Genomic DNA, 19,840 nt, shown 5'->3' on the forward strand with positions numbered 1-19,840 from the left:
GGTTCTTTTGAGCTCTGGTTCAGCCTTTTAGGAAATCCCATGTTTCCATTCACTATGGCTTCCTCACTGGAATGTCACTTCTGCAGAGTGGACTGGGCATCTGATGGACACGGCTTTGCATTCTGGGTTAGGAATATACTTGCTGTATTGGAAAAACTTGTGGACAGGGCCCCTGGCCATCAGTTCGCCAGTTGGCCTGATCAACAGAGAATCAGTATTTGCATTTCTTGCATAGAGAATTTCTTATGGCTACCAGGGGGGCCACCAATGGGTGATTGATTTAAGACCTTATGTAAGCCCTCATAAGCTCTTTGTATAGTTAGTATATTTTCAAGTGTTTGGTGTTGTGTGCATACGGATGTTTGTGAAAATCACATCTTTGCCTCAATCTTCAGCACACACACTCTCTGCTTCGTTAATGGCCGCTATGACTCAGGGGTTACGAAACCACTTAGTCTTACCCTGCACATTATATAAATGCTGCCCATGTCTCACAAGCCACTTGCTTCTTCATCCAGTTTATCTTCTTTGTTTATTCCTCTTACTTCCTTGAGCAGAGCTGAATAATCTTAAGTAACACAGCGAAGGCACATTACAGAATTTCCCATGTTTAGCTGTCGACATGTGGCCTCAGGTTTGAAGAGTTCTCTAGGCCTGTTGAAATCTCCCGTGTTGATAGAGACCCACAAAAGCTCTGAATGTGGATCCTTCTGACATGTGTCTATCAGGAACAGAGCCCTGGTTAAGAAATTGTATTTTCCAAGTGGGTTCCATAGACAGAGCAGGCACTTTGGAAAACTTACCTCTACTAGAACATACTGAGAAGTTAAAATTGTCAAGGCTGCAGAAAACATGTAAAGAGATGACTCTCAGGAAAACTCTACTCCAGAAAAAAAACTGTAGTCATCTGGTGCTTTATTTTGTGTTTTCTTTGGAAATTGAATATTCCCAACCTATTCCATTAAATGCTGGTTGGAAAAGAAGTTCCTGGAGAAGAATGTGGTTATAGTCTATATAATTTATCTACTTCTTCTATTTTCTCTCCTTCTTCCCCCCTTCTTTTTTTCTTTCTTCACATCTTCACCCAACAGTGAAGGCAGCAGAGATCCAACCCCTGTCATTAGGAAGGAGAAACAGGTGGGCACGTGTCTGGGGCCTGTTGTACCTGTCACAACAAGCTTGTGGACCTCACTAAGTTCAGAGAGGGCGCTTTCTTCCTCTCCTTCTTTCCTCCTTAGGTTGTTTTTAGTTAGTTAAGGAAAAAGAGAGAGCGAGAGAGAACAGAGACTGCTTCTGCTCACCCAGCTGACAGGTGAAAAACAGAACTGCTTGGTATTCTGTTTTTCTGTGGTTTGTGACTCATGTGCACGTCCTTCTATGACTTGTCATTTCCCTGAGAGATATCTGGAGTTGTGACAAGATTTAACTCCACATTCCAAGGGGATGTCGATTCGGTCTCAGGGGAGTTCATTTCTGTAAGTTCCTCGTCGTGCCGCAGCCAACCTGCAATGACACGCGGAGGGCAGGAGACCGGCGTCGCTCAGCTGTCTGCTACTCTGACAGCTCCCTGGCACTCGGATTGAATGGGGGGAGCACAGCCACCCATCTCATGGCTAATGTAAAATCCCGACAGGGTAAGCAAAGCCCTCAAGTCACGCTCTTACTTTCTGTATAAAACAAAATAATAAGAGAGTGAGTGGCTTCGTAAACCCTCTTCTGGGTATATAATATGTGTGCTGAAGAATAGAGTTTGCAATCAGAAGATGAGGGTGCTAGTCTTAGGGAGGTGAACTTGGCTGAGATGAGCAGACTTTCTGCATCTCAATTTTTCATTCATAAAATGGGAAGAATAAAAATATTATATTCCTTAGCTATTTTCAAGATTGTTGTGAAGACCAAATGGGATAATGTAAGTGGACATGTTTCATAAAGTGTAATGCACTGTACAAATATTTTGAGGCGGTGGTTGTTAAATGTGTAATACTTTGAGGAATATACACGCATAGTGAGACAAAATAGTTGAAGTTCCAACCAGACACTAAGACGCAATTGAAGTGAAATTTCAGAGTGAGGTGCTGAATCTCCATTTTGCTTTCAAAGGAAGGATTTCAAGGGAGGATTCCATAACTCTTTCTTCCCTCTACTGTTTCTTTTGAGAAATTAAAAACCTGCAGAAAAGTTGAGAGCATAAACACCCATACTCTTTGTGTACTTTTACCAAATGATGCTGTATTTTGCCCTCTCTTGTTTTCTCTCTCATTGTGACACTTCGCCCATACATATTTTCTTCAGTACTTCTGAGAACAAGGCATTCTTCTATGTGACCATAACATGATCACCACACCCAAAAAATTTAACCCTGATACACTACTAGTATCTGATACATATGTGTATAAACCATATTCAAATTTCCTAAAATGTCCTTGATAGAATTTAGGTGTAATTTTTTCAGAGGGGGAGGTGGGTACAGGATTTAATTAAAACTTCTGTAATGCATATAGTTGTCATGACTTTTTAATCTCTTTTAAGCTAAAACAGTTCCTCTACCTTTTTTTTTTCTTTTTCATGACATAGACATTTTTAAAACTCCAAGCCATTTGTTTTGAAGAATGTCTCTTAATCTGGATTTTTCTGCTCATTTTCTCATGATGAGAATAAGATTAAGCATTCTGGGTAGGAAGACTACACAGGCGATGTTGAGTCCTTCCCCATATCTGAGGGTCCTGGAGGGAGGCTGTGTGCCACTATCGGTCCTGCACCTGTCCGGGGTGACCACTCATCTGGGGTGATGTCTTCCAGGTTTCTCCACTATGATTGCACCTCTGGCTTTGAGATGGTGATTTCCTAATTTCATGAACTCATCCTTCTTTATGAGTTGGCATTCTCCTGTGAAGAGGGGCTCTCCTATCTCCTCATCCTCTGCACTCAGTTCAGTGACTCCGGAGCCCCCTTATTGGCTTCAAGAATATAAAAGTTGAGAGAGTAGAGGAGAGAAGATCTAGTGAGAAGGGCATATCTGAAGAAAACCATGCTGTGAGCTCCTTCTTCCCCCAGCACAGGAGAGAGCTGCCCCTTCACAGTAGCCCCATTGGGGTGGGCATCTCCCAGTGGCCAGAAGCATAGTGGCCTAGGAGTGGATTCATGCTTGGAAAGCTTAGGAGTGGAGAGGAGGGCTGATCATCTGTTTTGGTGGTACAGCTGGGAGAGGGCTGCCCTCCTGAGAGTGACGAGGAGGGACCTGAGGATGTCTCTGGTATGGTGGGTCTTATCCTCCAGGATCTCCTAGATAGTGGAGGGTAGAGCCAAGAGGATGGGGGCTGAGGAAGATACAGAAAGCAGAGAAATGCAGAAACCAACCACACCCAATACTACTGCAGACAGACAGCCTAAACTGGTGCCAGCTTGGAAAGAAGGATTTTCATTTGAAGTTAAGATTGAGTCTACGGTCATTCCACCCTGAATGCACCTGATCTCGTCTGAAGTTCAGATTGAAATCAGTGAAGGGTAATGATTGTGACTTAAAACAACCTCATGACCGTGTATTCCTCTAGAGTAGGCAGAAAAGTTGTGGAACCAGTCTGAGTGTTCATCAGTGAGCAAACGTTTGTCAATGTTCAAATTCTAGAAAACATTATAAGCCACAAAAATCCCAGCCTCTGCAGCCTGGAATTTAACTACCTTTCTAAATGAATCCCTATGGTAAGTTTTATTAGTTTTAAATTCTGAAGGGGACCTTGTGTTGTGACTAGCTTCAATGAAGCCAGTCATCCAAAATTAATGATAATTAAACAAGATATTCTTACAGTTACCTCTTTACACTCTAAATTTAATCATCCCAGAATTTACCTATACGAGAAAACCAGTTTGGTTTCTTTTAGGGGCCAGTACATGAGAGAGATGTTCACCCGGAAGCAATAGGAAGGGAAAGAAAGCTTAATATTACTAATATTCTCCTTTATTTGTGAGTAAAAGGAAAGCATTGTATAATTAGTTTTTTTAAGGAAGCATATTTAGTAATGGAACAAACCTAAGGACACCTAAGGTCTCTTATAGAATGAGACAAGACAAAAATCTATCTGACATAAGAATTCACATAAAACTTAATAGAAAGTAAAAATGGGAGACAAGTAAACCCAAAAGAAAAAATTAGGAAAGTAAAAGCCTGAAATTTTGGTTTCACCCATCCATTTCCTCTACTCTTTTCCTGAGTACAGATCAAATCTTGTAAGATTCTTTCTCAAAAAACCCCTACAGAATGTATTTTAAATGTCCCTATATAGCACACAGCCCAGAGAAGGATACAGCAAAGTAAAAACATTCACGTCCAAAACCTGGTCTGTTCATTTATTCATATTCAAGTAATATTTAGTGATCACCTGCTGTATATCATAGCATGTGTGGAATACGCAAGGGAATAATATAACAAAGATCCCCACCCTTAACGGGACACATTTGATTCAGCAGGTGAGACAGGAAACAAACTAAACAAAAACATTAACATACAGAATATTAGAAATGGATGTTATGAAGAAAGAAAGTAAAGCTACCTCAGGGTATTGAGGTTAGGAAGGTGCAGGAAGTTGGGCATAGCCACTGAGAAGGTGAGGTTTGAACAAAGACTTGAGGTAGTCAGTGAACGAACAGGAGAGAGCTAAGGAGATTGCTTCCAGCTGCAGAGCAGTGCAAAGGCTCTGGCCTGGGAGCAGCCTTTCACATCTAAGGAGCATGGGGTACACCAGTGTGGCTTCATCAGAGTAAGGGGGTGCAGAGGGAGCCAAGTTTAGAGAGACAACCAAAACCAGATCTTCTAGGGCCCTCTGAATCTTCGATTAAAAAAAGTGATGTGATTTGACTTACATTTCATAAGGATTCTTCCTCCTTGGCTTGAGAATAAATCACAGGGGCAAGTGTAGGAGCGTGGAGAAATGTTTAGAAATGATTGTAGCAATCTAGGTGAGAGGTGATGGCTCAGATGAGGTTGCCAGCTGTGGAAGTGTGACAGAGGTTGAGTTTGGATAAATACTGAAGGTAAAGTCAACAGTAGTTCCTGATGGATTAGTTAAGAGTGTGACAGAAAGAGAAGAATAAAGGAATAACTCCAAGGTTTAAGCCTGAGTCACCAAAAGGAAGGATTTGCCATGAAGCAGAATGAGGACTGCCCGTGTGGAGCTGGTTGGTGGGGAAACCTGGGGGCGGAGTTTAGTCATCTTGAGTTTGAGACATTCCTTAGATACCCAAGTGGAGTTTTTGAGTAGGCAGCTGGACACTGAATCTAAGACTCAGGAGACAGGCCTGGGATGGAGATATAAATTAGGGTGTTGTCTGTATGTGAATGGTTTTTAAAGCCTTGAGATTTGATGGAATCACACAAGGAGGAAAAGGAAAAGGAAAAAAAGACATAAAAGAAAAGGACCAAGGACCGAGCTCTAGGCCTCTCCAAAATTAGCAAGCTGAGAGGAGGGGGAGAAGAGTGTGGTGCCCGAGGAAGAAATGAAGAAAGCACATCAAGGAGGAAGAAATGATCACTGATATGCAATGCTACCCATGGGTCAAGTAAGACTGAGACCAAGAATTGTGCATCCGTGTTAGCAGTGTGGACATCACAAGAGCAAACCAGTGAAATAGGGAGTAGGTGACAATCTCAGTTTCCTCATTTAGAAAAAAGTCAGGAAACATCTGGATTTAACATGAAGAAGTAAAAATACTTCTATCCCTTTCTTTTAAAAAATGAAAAAGTCGCCATTAAACAACACACAGGGGCAAGGAACAGAAATAGAAGCTTTATTTCTCATGAATGTAGCAGGAAACTGAAAACCTGGACCAATCATATATGAAAGTGGAAAGGGGATTGGGGGGTCATAAAAGACTTGGCAGAACTAAGGAAAGGTGTTTCTAAGTGCCTTTAGATGAGAGGCAAGTTAACACGTAGCTCACAACTTCAGAATGACTCAGATATTAGAGACATTAATGTCCAGAAGATGGGGTGAGGTGGGAACTGGGAGCAAAGCAGGTGTTTGAAAGAGGTTATGGAGGAATTAAAGTTCCATATCTGCAAGTCTGCAATGTCCTGCCTTTACACTCAAATGAAGGAGGCAAGAGGAGGCTTATTAACAAAAGAAGCTGAGTTGACAGGTTCTAATCTGAACAACCCAGACTCAGAGTAAGGTGGAGATAGGCTGCCAAAAAAAGAAAAGGTAGAAGATAAAGCTTGGGACCCCAGACCTCTCCTGTCATTCCTGTCTAGGTCACTAGCAGTCAGGTCACCCCTTCCCCAAGCAGAACTTAGAAAAATATTTGAGAGAAAATTATCCCAGGAAAAGTTCTAACAGATACTTACTGACATGGTTGTGGAAGAAAACGTCACTGGGGGAAAAAATGGCAAGTTCCCTAATTGCAACCACAGTGAATGGTACCAGCTGACAAGTACTGTCCAAGCACAATCTTATTGCCTTTATTCTTAAATGTGAACAGAAACCCAAGGATCATTGGACATTCAAAGAAATATGAAAAAAAAGAACTCAAATAAGTAGAAGAAAAAACACAGTAATATAGAAGTGAGAGATATATTACTCATGTTCAAAGAAACTATAATTAATATACTTGGTGATATAAAAGGAGGCATCAGTGGGACAGAAACTAGAGGAAAGGAAGCAAGAACAATATACAACTAGAAAAAGGCTTAGAGATTAAAAATATATGACTAAATTTTTTAAACGACAATAAAGATGTTGGAAATTAAGGTTGAGGAAATGTTCCAGAAAGTAAAAGGGGGAAAGAAAAAGAAGAAGAAATGGACAATAAGAGTGAAAAGATAACAAAATCAGGGTTTTTCCAAGAAATCCAACATCTTTTCAAAGATCCCTAAAGAGAGAACAGATAAAATGGAAGAGAGGGCATCATCACAAAACAATACAAGAAAATGTCCAGACCTGAAGAACATGAGCCTCCAGATTGAAAGTGCCCACTGAGCAACCAGCATATGAATGGAGACCTACACCAAGAAATTATTATATGAAATTTCACAATTTAAAAGATAAAGAAAAGCATCCCAAAATATTTCAGAGACTTAGCAGAATACACACAAGAAGGATTAAAAAAAAGAAAGAAAGAAAGAAAAGTTTGCTTAGGGATTCTGAACAGCAACACCATAGAGCAGGCCTTACAAATTCTAAGCAAAAACATGATGGGCAAATTCCCAACCAAGAGTGAAAAGATAAGGCCATTTTGACTTTCCTATCTCCCAAATACAGTTTCTCAGAAACTACTGGAAAAAGTGCTTCACTAAAAAGAGAGAATAAAGCCACAAGGTGGAAGCCATGTGATCTGATTCATTAAGGAGGAGAATTTCCCAGATGATGGGCAGGGAAGGAGGGCCATGCAGGGCACAGATTGCAACCAAGGTGGGTGGAGGACAGAGGGGTAATTGCCAAGGGGAAATTGCCAGGAAAACAAAGGAACCACATCTCTCACAACCACATCCTGACCATGTGGAAAACTGTATCGGGAGTCATTGTGCATAAAGTACAGGAAGCCTTGGCTATAGCTCCAAATCAAACTAAGTTAATGATCCAAACGAAAATGGAAATTTATAGACAAAAGGAAAGGCAATCCTTGTAGACCACTTTGCTCAGCAGTGGACACTAAGCACTTAAGGCATAAAATGAAAACCAAAATCAATCATATTTGCATTCCTGCAATAAACTTCACTTGCTAGTGATACATTATTTTATTACTTTAAATATCCTACTATTTAAAGTAATAAATTAAATAAAAGTAATTTAAAGTAATAAATTAAATTATTAGCATCTGGTAGGCTAATATTTAATTTCAGACTTTTATGCCTACATTCATAAACAAAATGAGCCTATAATTTCCTTTATCTGACTTTGGAGGTCTTCTGTTTCTTGCCTCTCTTCCTCTTAGTCTATAAATAATGAGTATTTAGCATGTGCTCACTATCTAATATTATTCTCTTCATTGGAAAAAATTAGGAGGTGATAAAATTAACATGTCCTACAAAGAACAGAATCAGAGAATTCTAAGAGTCCTGACTGGCACTGCATAGCATCTGAAAAATTACTCAGTTTTAAAATTTGATTTGGCTAAATTTATAACATCTTCTTTTGAAATAGCAAGACACAGACATAAAAATGTTACAGCTAATTACTGGAGGAACTAGAACTACAATCCAGTTCTTCTGATTCCTAGTCCTAGTTTTCCTCCAAAAATGTACGTTAATAGATGCTAATTATACTACCTCTAATTTGGTTGGTGCTGGGTCTATCACATTTCAAGAAAAAAGAGCAACCCAGTGTTTCTTTCTCAGCTACACTATACCCAGGACCATACTAAGTGTTATAAAGGATTTAAAAATAAGATAAAGGCCTAACAATTTTATTACATCTTTTAATTGGCCATTCTGAAGTGCAAGCCCCTCTCCTTGAATCTAGGCAAGCTCTGTGATTGGTAAGATAGAAGTGATGATATATTAGTTTGGGGGCCCGGGCTTAAGAAGTTGCCAGTTTCCACTTTCACTCTTAACACTTATTCTTCAAGCCCTGAACTGCCATATGGAGGCACTGTGTAGACAGAGAAATGTCCAGCAATGCTTAGCTGTTCCTGCTGTCCCGGCCCAGGCACCAGATGTGCTAGGGAAGAAACTCAGATACTTGGCGTCAGCCCCCATGTGACTGCAACTTCCTGGGCAGCTGAGCAAAACCCCCAATCGAGCCCATCAACCGCTGTGAGCAGTAAAGCATTGTTTAAGCCAGTAAGAAAAATGAAAACACAAAATATGAATTTAACTCCAAACCAAGATATAGCTCTATTAGCAAACAGTGAGGGTGGAAGGGTGTGTGAGGGGGACCTAAAACCCTCACCTCTAGGGAAGGCCAATAGATTATGTCTCCAAAAGCCAAACCAAGAGAGTAATGCAGAGGTATGCTTCAGTAATACAGAGATTAGCACTGGAGTAAACAGCTGCCTGTGCTGGAAGTGGTTACCTCTAGGGTACAGGCAAAGAGTTCACAGGATTGCTGCCATTTTTTTTTTTCTTTCTTTCTTTCTTTTTTTTTGAGACAGTCTCACTACGTCACCCTTAGTAGAATGCCATGGCATCACAGCTCACAGCAACCTCCAACTCTTGGGATTAAGTGATTCTCTTGCCTCAGCCTCCCAAGTAGCTGGGACTACAGGTGCCAACACCTGGCTATTTTTTGGTTGTGGTTGTCCTTGTTGTTTGACAGGCCCGGAGCTCCAGTGTACGTGGCTGGCGCCCTATACAGCCACGTACACTGAGCTGCAGGGCCGAGCTGGACTGCTGCCTTTTCTTACAAGACTTTTAGCATTGACTCTAAAAAAAACATGCATATATTACTTCGACAGAGCTAAAGATTAAAACAACCACACAAACAGGATAAAAGTGCCAGTGGTGTTGAGTGGTTAGTATTACATATGATCACAGCTGTCAAAGGCCAGAGATAGTCCTGCGGGTTTGGGAACACACAACCAATGCTAGTTTCCCCAGTCTAGGTTCCATGATCAGATGCCCACTCATGTCTCACCGGATCTCTCCAGAAACACACCAACGCCAGAGCCCCACCTGCCTGTTCTTAACAAGCTGTGCAGAACCAGGCTTCTTTCCTCAGTGTCCCCCAAAGTGAGCTGTGTCAGACCTGCAGGATGGGGAGAAAACAGTACGATGTCTATTTATATCGTCCTCTTTACAGTTTCTATTTATTGCATGTAGTTGATCTATTTTTAACCTTTCCACTGATAAAATTTCAGACACAAAAAGTAGCAGAAATAGTTCAAAAAATTCCTATTGCCTCTCACCCAGACTCCCCAAACATTAACATCTCTCATAACCATTGTACAACTAATAGAACCTGGTTACTAACACTGACACAATAGTATCTGTAATCAATTATTCCCACTGGCCACTTGGTGTACCTTTGCCATTGGCACATCTCCGGTGGTCTTTTTTTTTTTTCTTTTCTTTTTTTTGGACTGGGAAGCATAATGAAAAGTTTAAAAGAGCATTGCTCTTAGGTCCACCAGTGTTTCCTGATGATCTTGACTGGAGTTAAGCACCCCTTCTTTATCACCTATTGAGCATGGCACCTCTTTCTCTACTCAGCCCTTATGCTGAGATAGTAATTCAGGAGTGAAAGTCAGCTTGGAAACTAATGAGCTCTTTCTCCACCATTCTATGTATCTGTCCTGTTGACTTCTTACATCAAAAGAGGTTCATGTGTGAAAGCTGAAAAGCAACAAAGGCCAGGTAGGGAGAAGGGCCTGTCCACACTGCCGTGTCTCACAGGAGTGCTATGTGGTCACATGTGCACAGGGCAGGCCCCTGTGTGAAGTAGTGACCTCAGGAAACACAACATGATTCCTGTAGGTTTTCCAAGTTCCACAGTTAGCATTTCATTCTTTCAATGTTACCTGTTATGCTGTATCTGGGCTTCCTGGTCTGCTTTGCTGGACATACATAACTCTGCCGATTTCTAACTTACTGAAGTATTCTCTGTGGACAAGAGCAGACTAGGGACACACAGCCAGCTCTGTCACTTACCAGCTGGGTAACCTTGAACAGTTTACGCATCTCTGCTAGGTTTCAGTTTCTTCACATGCAAAACAAGAATAACAATAATAGACCTATTCCATATGATTGTTATGAGGAATCATTTAGTTAATATACGTAAACTGTTTAGGACATTGCCAGCCACGCTGTAAGTGCTATAAAATGTTAGCTGTTTTTTAATAGCCCAGAGGTAGAAGACCCTTCGTATTAGTATGACACAAAATGAGTCATGAAGGGATTTGACGGTTCAGACCATTAAGGACTGTGTTGAACCAGGACTGGGCCTGAGGAAAGCCCAGTCCCTGAGAAGGACAATGTGTTATACCTTTTCCGCCGCTAACCCCTTCCTGCTTCCCTTTGCCTCAGAACCAGCCATGCGTTTTCCTAAAGCACAGGGAGATGTGTTCACGTGTGTGGAAGTGCAGAGGGGAGTTGGACAAGCCTCAGAGTGAACAGGAGACATTTTCCTTCCACATCAGTTTTACACCAAGGTTTACAAAGAAAAATATTAATCTTGTTTTAAGGCAAATGCTTTATTAGAGAGCAGAAAGTTTGCATACATTTTTACGGTAAACCCAAAGCTGTCTAATACCATTTGCTTTGTGGCCGTGGCTCATGGCGTAGAAGCCACTCATTCTAACATATAGAGTGACAAATGCTTTGGGTTGGCACACCTTTTGTGGGGGGGGGGAACATAACCACAAGAGGGACTCTACCTAACAAAATCAAATATTTTGACCTGGTTGTTTTGTACCCTCACATTAACGTGAAATAAATTCCACTTTAAAAAAAATAATAAAATATTAACATACACATTTAAAATGTTAAGTTCTTCTTTACCAGGTGGTAAACTGTTGAAAAGGAGAGAAAATCATTCCACTCTACCATGCTAAGTTTAAAAGTTGCCTTTTGGTTAGTTACCAGATTATCTGACAAATGTAAATAAGCACTTCAGGGGCAAAGTGGGTTGGGTCTACCAGCGAGTTGTACCAGCTAAGTAGAGGTTTTAATATCACTAAGAGCCAGAAAGCATCTTCCTCCAGACGTCTCCCATGGCAGAACAGGGAAGGAAAGCCAGCTCTACACTATAAAAGAAGCAATAAAGATTGCTTCCTGCTACAACCGGATACTGTATTTGCCAGTAGAAAATCTCATTAGGAGAAATATATTGTTTTACTCTTACCAAACTTCTGCCAAGTTGCCTGCTTTATTCTTTCATTCACAAGATAGAATTCCTTTTCAAATAAGGTTAAAGGCCTGTCCCAACAAGATAATGCATAGTTATATAAATAAGAAGCCCCAAAAGAATAACAGAGTAAGAAGCTACCTGTCAGGATTTCACATCTGCCTGACCAGTTAGGACAACGTTCATACCATGTAAAAGACCAGAAATTTAAGAATTGAGTCAGATATCTACAATGCAATGGCAAATGTATAAAACTTCCAAGTATAAAAATAATTGTTCTGCTGATAATGGACATAGAAGTATTAGATGCCGTGTAGAACTGGTACAGTTTGATTAAATTTGATTTTTAGCAACTCAGTGAACATTTGGGAAACTATTCTCTAGCAAGTGTTTTACCTAATACATTTCTTTTTGACATGCCCAAAGCTTGCATCTTCACCCCATGTAGACACTATTCACCCCTTCTGTGCTTCAAATAGCATACGCAAAAGTGTGCACATAACAGTGCATCTTAGAATGGGTACAGGTGAAACTTACTAAATGCAGAATACAAATGTCTACATACAATAACTAAGAAAATGCCATGAAGGCTACGTTGAACAGTTTGATGAGAATATTTCAGATTGTATATGAAACCAGCACATTGGACCCCTTGATTGCACTAATGTACGCAGCTATGATTTAACAATAAAAAGAAAGTGTGCACATAAAATACACATGTGGAGAAAGAGAAAGGGAAAAAGAGATTTTGCTTCATTTTCTTTGAGTGTGGGGGTGTGTCTGGTTTTAGAGGGAAAATTCAAAACTGGCTTCATCAAGTTTTCATCTTTCCAAGATTTAATTTATTCAAGCATAAAATGAGAATGTAACAATACTACCTCATAGGGTGTTATAAATTGTAAATGCATATGTTGGGGAAACTCCCAGCACAGAGTCATAAGAGGCACTCAGTAGAGTTAGCTCCCTCCCTGCTCCTCTATTGCCATGTGGTCCAGGAACTCAGCTCCCTGGTGTGCCCAACAAAACCTAATTCAAGCAGAGTGGAAACTGTTAGTTGTCTACACAGCAACTTCCCTTCTTTCTTAGATACTCAGATTTTCCTGTGGGTGGTGACTCTTTTCCCAGACTGCCAATTGACTTGCAGGACAGCTGGCATCCTCTCCCCTTGCTCGTTCTCAGTTCCAGGGTAGGCTCTGGGTCGTAAGCCAGTCAAGCTCTTCTTTTTCCTTTGACCAGAGTCACTGGTTCATGGCACTGAAGCAGCCCAATCAGAGTGAATCTCAGGATCCTTGCTTGGAATGGTGAGGCAAAGGGCCCTGCTGAATATGTACAAGAAAGCACACAGCCTCAGACACACTGACAGCCACCCCAATGCCACAGGGGAAGCAGAGCAGAGAGCCAGGAGAGAAGTTGCTCCTCAGTAAATCGTTGAAAAAACCATTCCAGAAGCGCATGCAACTGCAATTCCAGTGACAAGAGCTGTTAAAGCCCTTTCACAATTTAAGGACTTCCAATTGAGTTTTCAATGACTGATTCCATTTAAAAAACTAATAGATACAACCAAAAAGTTAGAGATATCTTTCGCAGTAAGAAAAAATGTAACCCAAAGCCCAAGAGAATCACAAAATAAAAAGGTAGTAGTTCTTAAAGATATCTTTATACCTTTTGAATATATTACAGCTAAATGAAGAATGTCTATAATTTCTATCACATCTTTCTATGCATTGCTGATTAGATTTCATTGCTATATAACCAGAATTATCTTCAACTGGTAATTGTTTTGGATACATCAGAAGGATTTCTTTTAGCTATTCTAAAGTTAAAATAAATTGATTCTTTCAAATAAACCCACCTATCAGGTTAATTTCTTCATTTATTTCTGTATACACTTTGTAGGTCATACATTCTGGTACATTCACTGAGAAAAAAACCAGGTTATTCAAAATCAGCTGTTCACAGAGATATCATCATCTATGAACAACTGGTAACACCTACTTTGAGAATTGTCCAGGTCAAATATCTTGGCCCTGTTCTGTGATAGAATTTAATGGGCTTAACTGACCGCATAGCAATATGTTAACATGGAGCACAGCAGTTGAGTTTCATACACAGAAAAGATAGCCTTCCAACAAATGTTCTGGAGTAGGTATTTCCATCTCTACTAGAGACTGTTGCCATTATTATCTGCTTCTCTCAAATATAATCATACTAAATACAGAAGACCAGTGCAACAAGAGAAAAAAAATATATTAATATATGAACTTCAGGCAGCTTTCATTCTCCTCCCCAGGAAAGTGCTATTTACCTCCATAGGCCTCTGTACTTTATTACATAAGTATGGGAGGGGGGTGAGGAAAATGCCCCGGGAAGCCAGAGGGGCCACTGGAGTTACTTTGGAAAGGACTGCGAGCCATGGGTAGGAAAAAAAGAAGAAACAAAGAGAAGGGAGTGGAAGAGACCAAAAAGCCTGTACAGACAAAAAAAAGAAATTATTTACAGTATTTTTTAAATGTCAAGTAAGTAGAAATAAAAATTTTTTTTAATGTGCATGGACTGTGTGGGAAAATTTATAAAACTTTACTAAAGGACATTACAGCAGATTGAATAAATAGAGAAATATCCCATGTTCATGGACAGGAAGATAATATTTTAAAGATGTCAATAATGCTAAAATTTTTCCAACCAAGATTCATCTAAGGATTTTAAATAATTTGATAAACTAATTATAAAACGTATAAGGAAGAGTAAAGGGCCAAAAGAGCCAGAATGACTTCCGATATGTAAAATGGAAGGAAAGACTTATAAAGCCTGAGTAATCAAGACTGGCACTGGCTATGGGAAAAACTGATGGTGAAATTTAATAAAGACTTCAGAAACAGATGCTAGGATTTATTACACTTTGACATATTGCAAAGTTGTCTAGAACATTAGTGGGAAAACAAAGGACTATTGGATAAATGGACCTGAAAAAGGTGGCTCCCTATTTTGCATGATAACATGAGAAATAAATAAAACCAGATCCCTACCTTACACTACACACACAAAAATAATTTGAGATGGAACAGAAACTAAAGCACCAAGAGCAAAACTTCTAGATGGAAAAAGAAACCCTTTCAAATGTTAACATTTTCATTCATGTCAGAAATATCCCATCTAGACACATGGTCAAACTATAAAGTTCCTTTTTAACAGATTGATCACAGTAACACTGCCAAAGGAAACCCAGGATGCTAACTTTGAGGATCAGCGTCTTACAGCCTACTGATGAACTTTCAGCTTCACAGATAAAGAAAGTTGCACAATCCTGGAATGTCAGTTCACATAGATTTGTTTATTTGTTGAAATGTGGTTATTCATTGCCTTGCTCCAGACAAAATTAAAAACAACTAGTTTACTTACTCTAGTTTTGAATGTTTTAAATGAATTAGAACTCATTCCACTGCTCTTGAGTGCTGTAGAATTTGACATATACAATAACAGCACTGTACTCTCTACGCATCATGGAGGCAACCTCTCTTTCATTGGAATAGAAATCATCTCTTTGATTACTACCATTTAGTATTAACCAAACATAGGAACTGAAAAGTGATAGTTTGGAATCACAACATTTTAGGAAGAAATGGTCATGACCATGTTTAGATTGTGTTGAAAGAAAAGGTGCAACTTTATGAACCATATTCCACCTGTCGGGAGGCAGCAGTGATCTAGTGAGAAGCTAGAAAGTCCAGGGTAGTGATAAGAGGATTACAGAGAAGTAATGAGGATGGAGCTGAGAGCTATGTCATGACCTTGGGCAAGTCACTTCGCTATTCTTAACTAAATATAAAATGAACTCTCTTAGAATTAAAGAGTACATGTCTGATGGAGCAAAATAAAATGTTAAAAGCATATAGCATCACATAGCCTCCCCTCTGTAAGTAGAGCTGAACCAGGAATAAACAAAATCCCCACAGCAGCCAGTGTCTGTCAAGAGAAGTCACAGCAAGGTCAGCCTCTTACATCAGGAAACTGTTCTTATTTGCAAGTTCTACAAATGGGAATTTCAGGTTCTGGAGTTTTATTCACTTTGAAAAGAGGTGAGAGATGGAGAGGGAGGGAAAGATCACAAAGGGAGTTAGCCAAATGCCACAGAACTCAAACAAACCTAAATAAATTATCTCTCAAACTCTACCTCTACCCAGTTCTTCTCCTTTTAATTACAATTTTAATTGACACATAATGATTGGGAGTATTTATGAGGTACAGTGTAATATTTCAATACCTCTATACAATGTGTAATGATTAAATCAGGTTAACGAACATACCCATCACCTCAAATATTTATCATATCTTTGCATTGGGAACATTCAAAATGCTCTCTCCTAGCTATTGAGTACATTGGATTCTTGCTTCTCTATTCTTCTTTACTAAGAAGAATGTGTTCAGCTCAATCCAAAAGATGTACAGTCTCCATCTTTTTAATGGCTGAATAGTATTCCATGGTATACATATACCATAGCTTGTTAATCCATTCCTGGGGTGGTGGGCATTTAGTTTGTTTCCACATTTTGGCAATTATAAATTGAGCTGCAATAAACAGTCTAGTGCAAATGTCCTTAGGATAAAATGATTTTTTTCTTTCTGGGTAGATGCCTAGTAATCGGATTGCAGAATCACATGGGAGGTCTAATTTGAGTTCTTTGAGGGTACTTTATACCTCCTTCCAAAAAGGTTGTATTAGTTTGCAGTCCCACAAGCAGTGTAAAAGTGTTCCCTTCTCTCTACATCCATGCCAGCATCTGCAGCTTTGAGACTTTGTGGTGTGGGCCATTCTCATCACTGAGGTTAGGTGATACCTCCAGGTGGTTTTGAATCATTTGTGTTTTGATAGGAATTGCATTGAATTTGTAGATCACTTAGGTAATATGGTCATTTTAACAATAATTCTTCTAATCCATGAACATGGAATGTCCTACTTTTGTGCATGTGTCCTCTTTAATTTTTTCATCAGTTCTATAATTTTCATTGTAAAGTTCTTTTTTCCCCTTAAATTTATTCATAGATATTTTCTTTTTTGTAGTTATTACAAATAGGATGGCTTTTTGATGTCTTTTTCAGCTAGCTTGTTACTGCTGTATAGACATGTTACTAACGTTTGTATGTTGATTTTGGATCCTGCAACTTTACTGAATTTGTTTATCAGTTGTCAGAGGCTTTTCCCCACTCATTTAGTCTTTGAAGGTGGGTGTGGGGATAAAGATGGCCAAACCTTTTTTACTATAATATCCTACATAGGGGGTCAAGCTCTTCCCTTTGGAACTGAGGGATACTTACCAACAAGCGTTTTTGTTCAGGGCCTTTGAACTTCAGGGAAAAATGAGTTTCAGTAGAGCTCATTTCAATAACCTATTTCATATTTCAGAATAAGTTTATAAAATCACATTTGGACTCAAAGGGTCACTTCAAACTGTCTAGTGTCAGGGAAAACCAGTGTGTGACACAGCAGAAAGGTTAAAGGACCATGTGCCTGTAGGAGGGGTTCTTCCAAAGTAGTTGCAGAGTGAACAACTGGGCATTGTCCTTGGAGATATAAAGCTCCATTCTTAGGTGAAAATTTTGAATAGATTAATTTATCCAGATAGGAGAGGTTTCACTGATTTCACTTAGTGTATGAACTCCTGTTCTCTGCTGATTCCAAATCATTTTGGCCAGTGTTCTGATACAGAAAGTCCATTCTCTATAAATTATCTTGTGAAGACCACTCTTTCTCTAAGCTTTGACAGGTCAACTGCAGACATAATCCCCTTTTTGGTTCTGTGTGTCATCAGACTTGAGCTTTTCCTTCAAGGAAGCAAAAAGATAGCTTACATTTCTCAACTCACTTATACATATCATGAACTATAGCCGTCAGCATATTAAATGCAAGAGGATGGATGTAAACACATACAAACCATCACATGTTCCCACATATACAATGGGGTCAATTAAGTAAATGCTCTGTTATTTCTATCTCCAAACCACCTTCTCCCTCAATGTATCATTTCACAAAGCCTCCCAAAAGGACCAGTCACAGAACTTCAAAGCCGGATGTGTCCTCAAACACTATCTGCTGAGACCTTGCCCAAGTGACTTTGTCTTTCTGAGTCTCAGGTTCTTCATCAATAAACTGGAGGGTAAAATACTGCCCCCCTGGGGTGGCACCTATGGTTCAATGGGTAGGGTGCTAGCCCTATATACCGAGGGTGGCAGATTTGAACCCGGCCCTGGCCAGCTAAAACAGCAGTGGCAAAAAAAATAGCTGTGCATTGTGGCGGGTGCCTGTAGTCCCAGCTACTCAGGAGGCTGAGGCAAGAGAATCGCTTAAGCCCAAGAGTTTGAGGTTGCTGTGAGCTGTGACACCAGAGCACTCTACCGAGGGTGACAGAGTGAAACTCTGTCTCAAAAAGAAAAAAAATATTGCCTACCTAAACAGTAATTGTAAAGACTATGTGTGTGCTCAATTAATATCAATCTGCTCATTAGCACTGACGAAATCCAGATCCAGTAAAGTCAGGAGATGTGTCCAAAGTTAGTGATAAACAGGGAAAAAACCTCAATGTCTCCTGACTCCCGGTGTGTGCTGTGCAAGACAATGGAGCCAGGTTTCCCTCCCCCAGCAAACTTGTAAGGCCTATAACTCATGGTTCATATTAAGCATGTCATCACTTAATTTGTGAATACAAATTTTCCAGTTCTGTGAGAAAGATAGTCCTCTATCTCCAGATACTAAGCTAAGAACTCAGAGAAGATGTTCCATAGCCTACAAGATGAGGGGCTGATAAACAGGAAACCTCTGTGCTGCCAAGAGGGGCACAATTATAAACCATCACCACCACCAGCTTCTGAAGTTGAATAATTAAATAAACAACTGGTGATAGAAAAAGAACAAACTGGCTTGAAGTAAACATTGTGCCCAGATATAAACGTGTCTTTTGTTAGTGTTTATAATAACTCCTCTGATGAAACCAAGTTCCAGGTTCCTGTACTATCCCAGCCTCCTCCTGATCCTTGCCTCAAAAGAAAAGAACAGAAAGAAAGACAAAAAGAAAGAAAGAGAGAGAGAAAGAAAAGAGAGAGAGAGAGAAAGAAAGAAAGAAAGAAAGAAAGAAAGAAAGAAAGAAAGAAAGAAAGAAAGAAAGAAAGAAAGAAAGAAAGAAAGAAAGAAAACAAAAAGAAAAAGGAAAAAAGAGAAAGAAAAGAAAGAATCCGATATTAGTTAGGTGGAACCCTATGACATTGCCAATATTCAACCACTTTTGGTCTCCAAAAATGGCAATTTAATTTGTTTAGACCTATAACAGGTCAGGGTTTAAAGTAATGCCTTTGCTTGTTTAGATAATCTTTCTTTATTTACATTATACAAGCATATTATAATAACACATATTTACAGGAAACTTGGAAATTTTAGAACAAAATCACATATAATTCCACTACATAATAAAATTATTATTTTGTACATCCATTTTCAGCATTTGCAAACATATTTAAAGATTTATATGCCTTAAAACAATTCTTCATCTAGAGTAAGGGGAAACTGCATTGGACTATCTCTAAAGATTCTTTTGGTTTTATCATTTTGTCTCTATAGACAGATTAATTTGAGTACATTTCATTTGATTAAAACACAAATTTCTATATTTTCTAGTGGCTCATTGCTCATGCCGTGTTTAACTGTTGGCTTATAACTTTCACCAGAGAATGTTTATCATGAAAAAGGGCTTAATGTGAGCTATCACTTTTGGGCATGAGGCCTGATCAAACAAATTTAAATATTTATCAAAAAAATTACACTCAAAAGAAGTTGTATTTATGCCTTTGGCATAGAATTCATATTTTAAAATGCAAATGGCCTACATTACTGAAAAAGCAATGTCACGGAAATGTTAGAAGCTGGGCCTAAGGAGAATCTGGGATGTATTCTGATGGCTTGTTATTCAGTTTGTATTATTGTTTCAGAGTCACAAATTAGTCTACACATATTATTCCACATCAGTCTTAGAAAGGATTCCACAAGGTCAATATCACCCTCACTTTGTGGACGGGAACAAAAC

At 39.4% G+C, this 19,840-nt stretch overlaps 1 protein-coding gene across 3 annotated transcripts in view; it reads left to right on the top strand.

Annotated features, from left to right (window-relative positions):
- The window catches only part of KCNAB1 (potassium voltage-gated channel subfamily A regulatory beta subunit 1), a 441,389-nt gene that overhangs the window by 376,302 nt on the left and 45,247 nt on the right, over positions 1-19,840 (top strand). The window lies entirely within an intron of this gene.

Source organism: Nycticebus coucang, chromosome 8 (genome assembly GCF_027406575.1).
Source record: "Nycticebus coucang isolate mNycCou1 chromosome 8, mNycCou1.pri, whole genome shotgun sequence".
Taxonomy (NCBI): domain Eukaryota; kingdom Metazoa; phylum Chordata; class Mammalia; order Primates; family Lorisidae; genus Nycticebus; species Nycticebus coucang.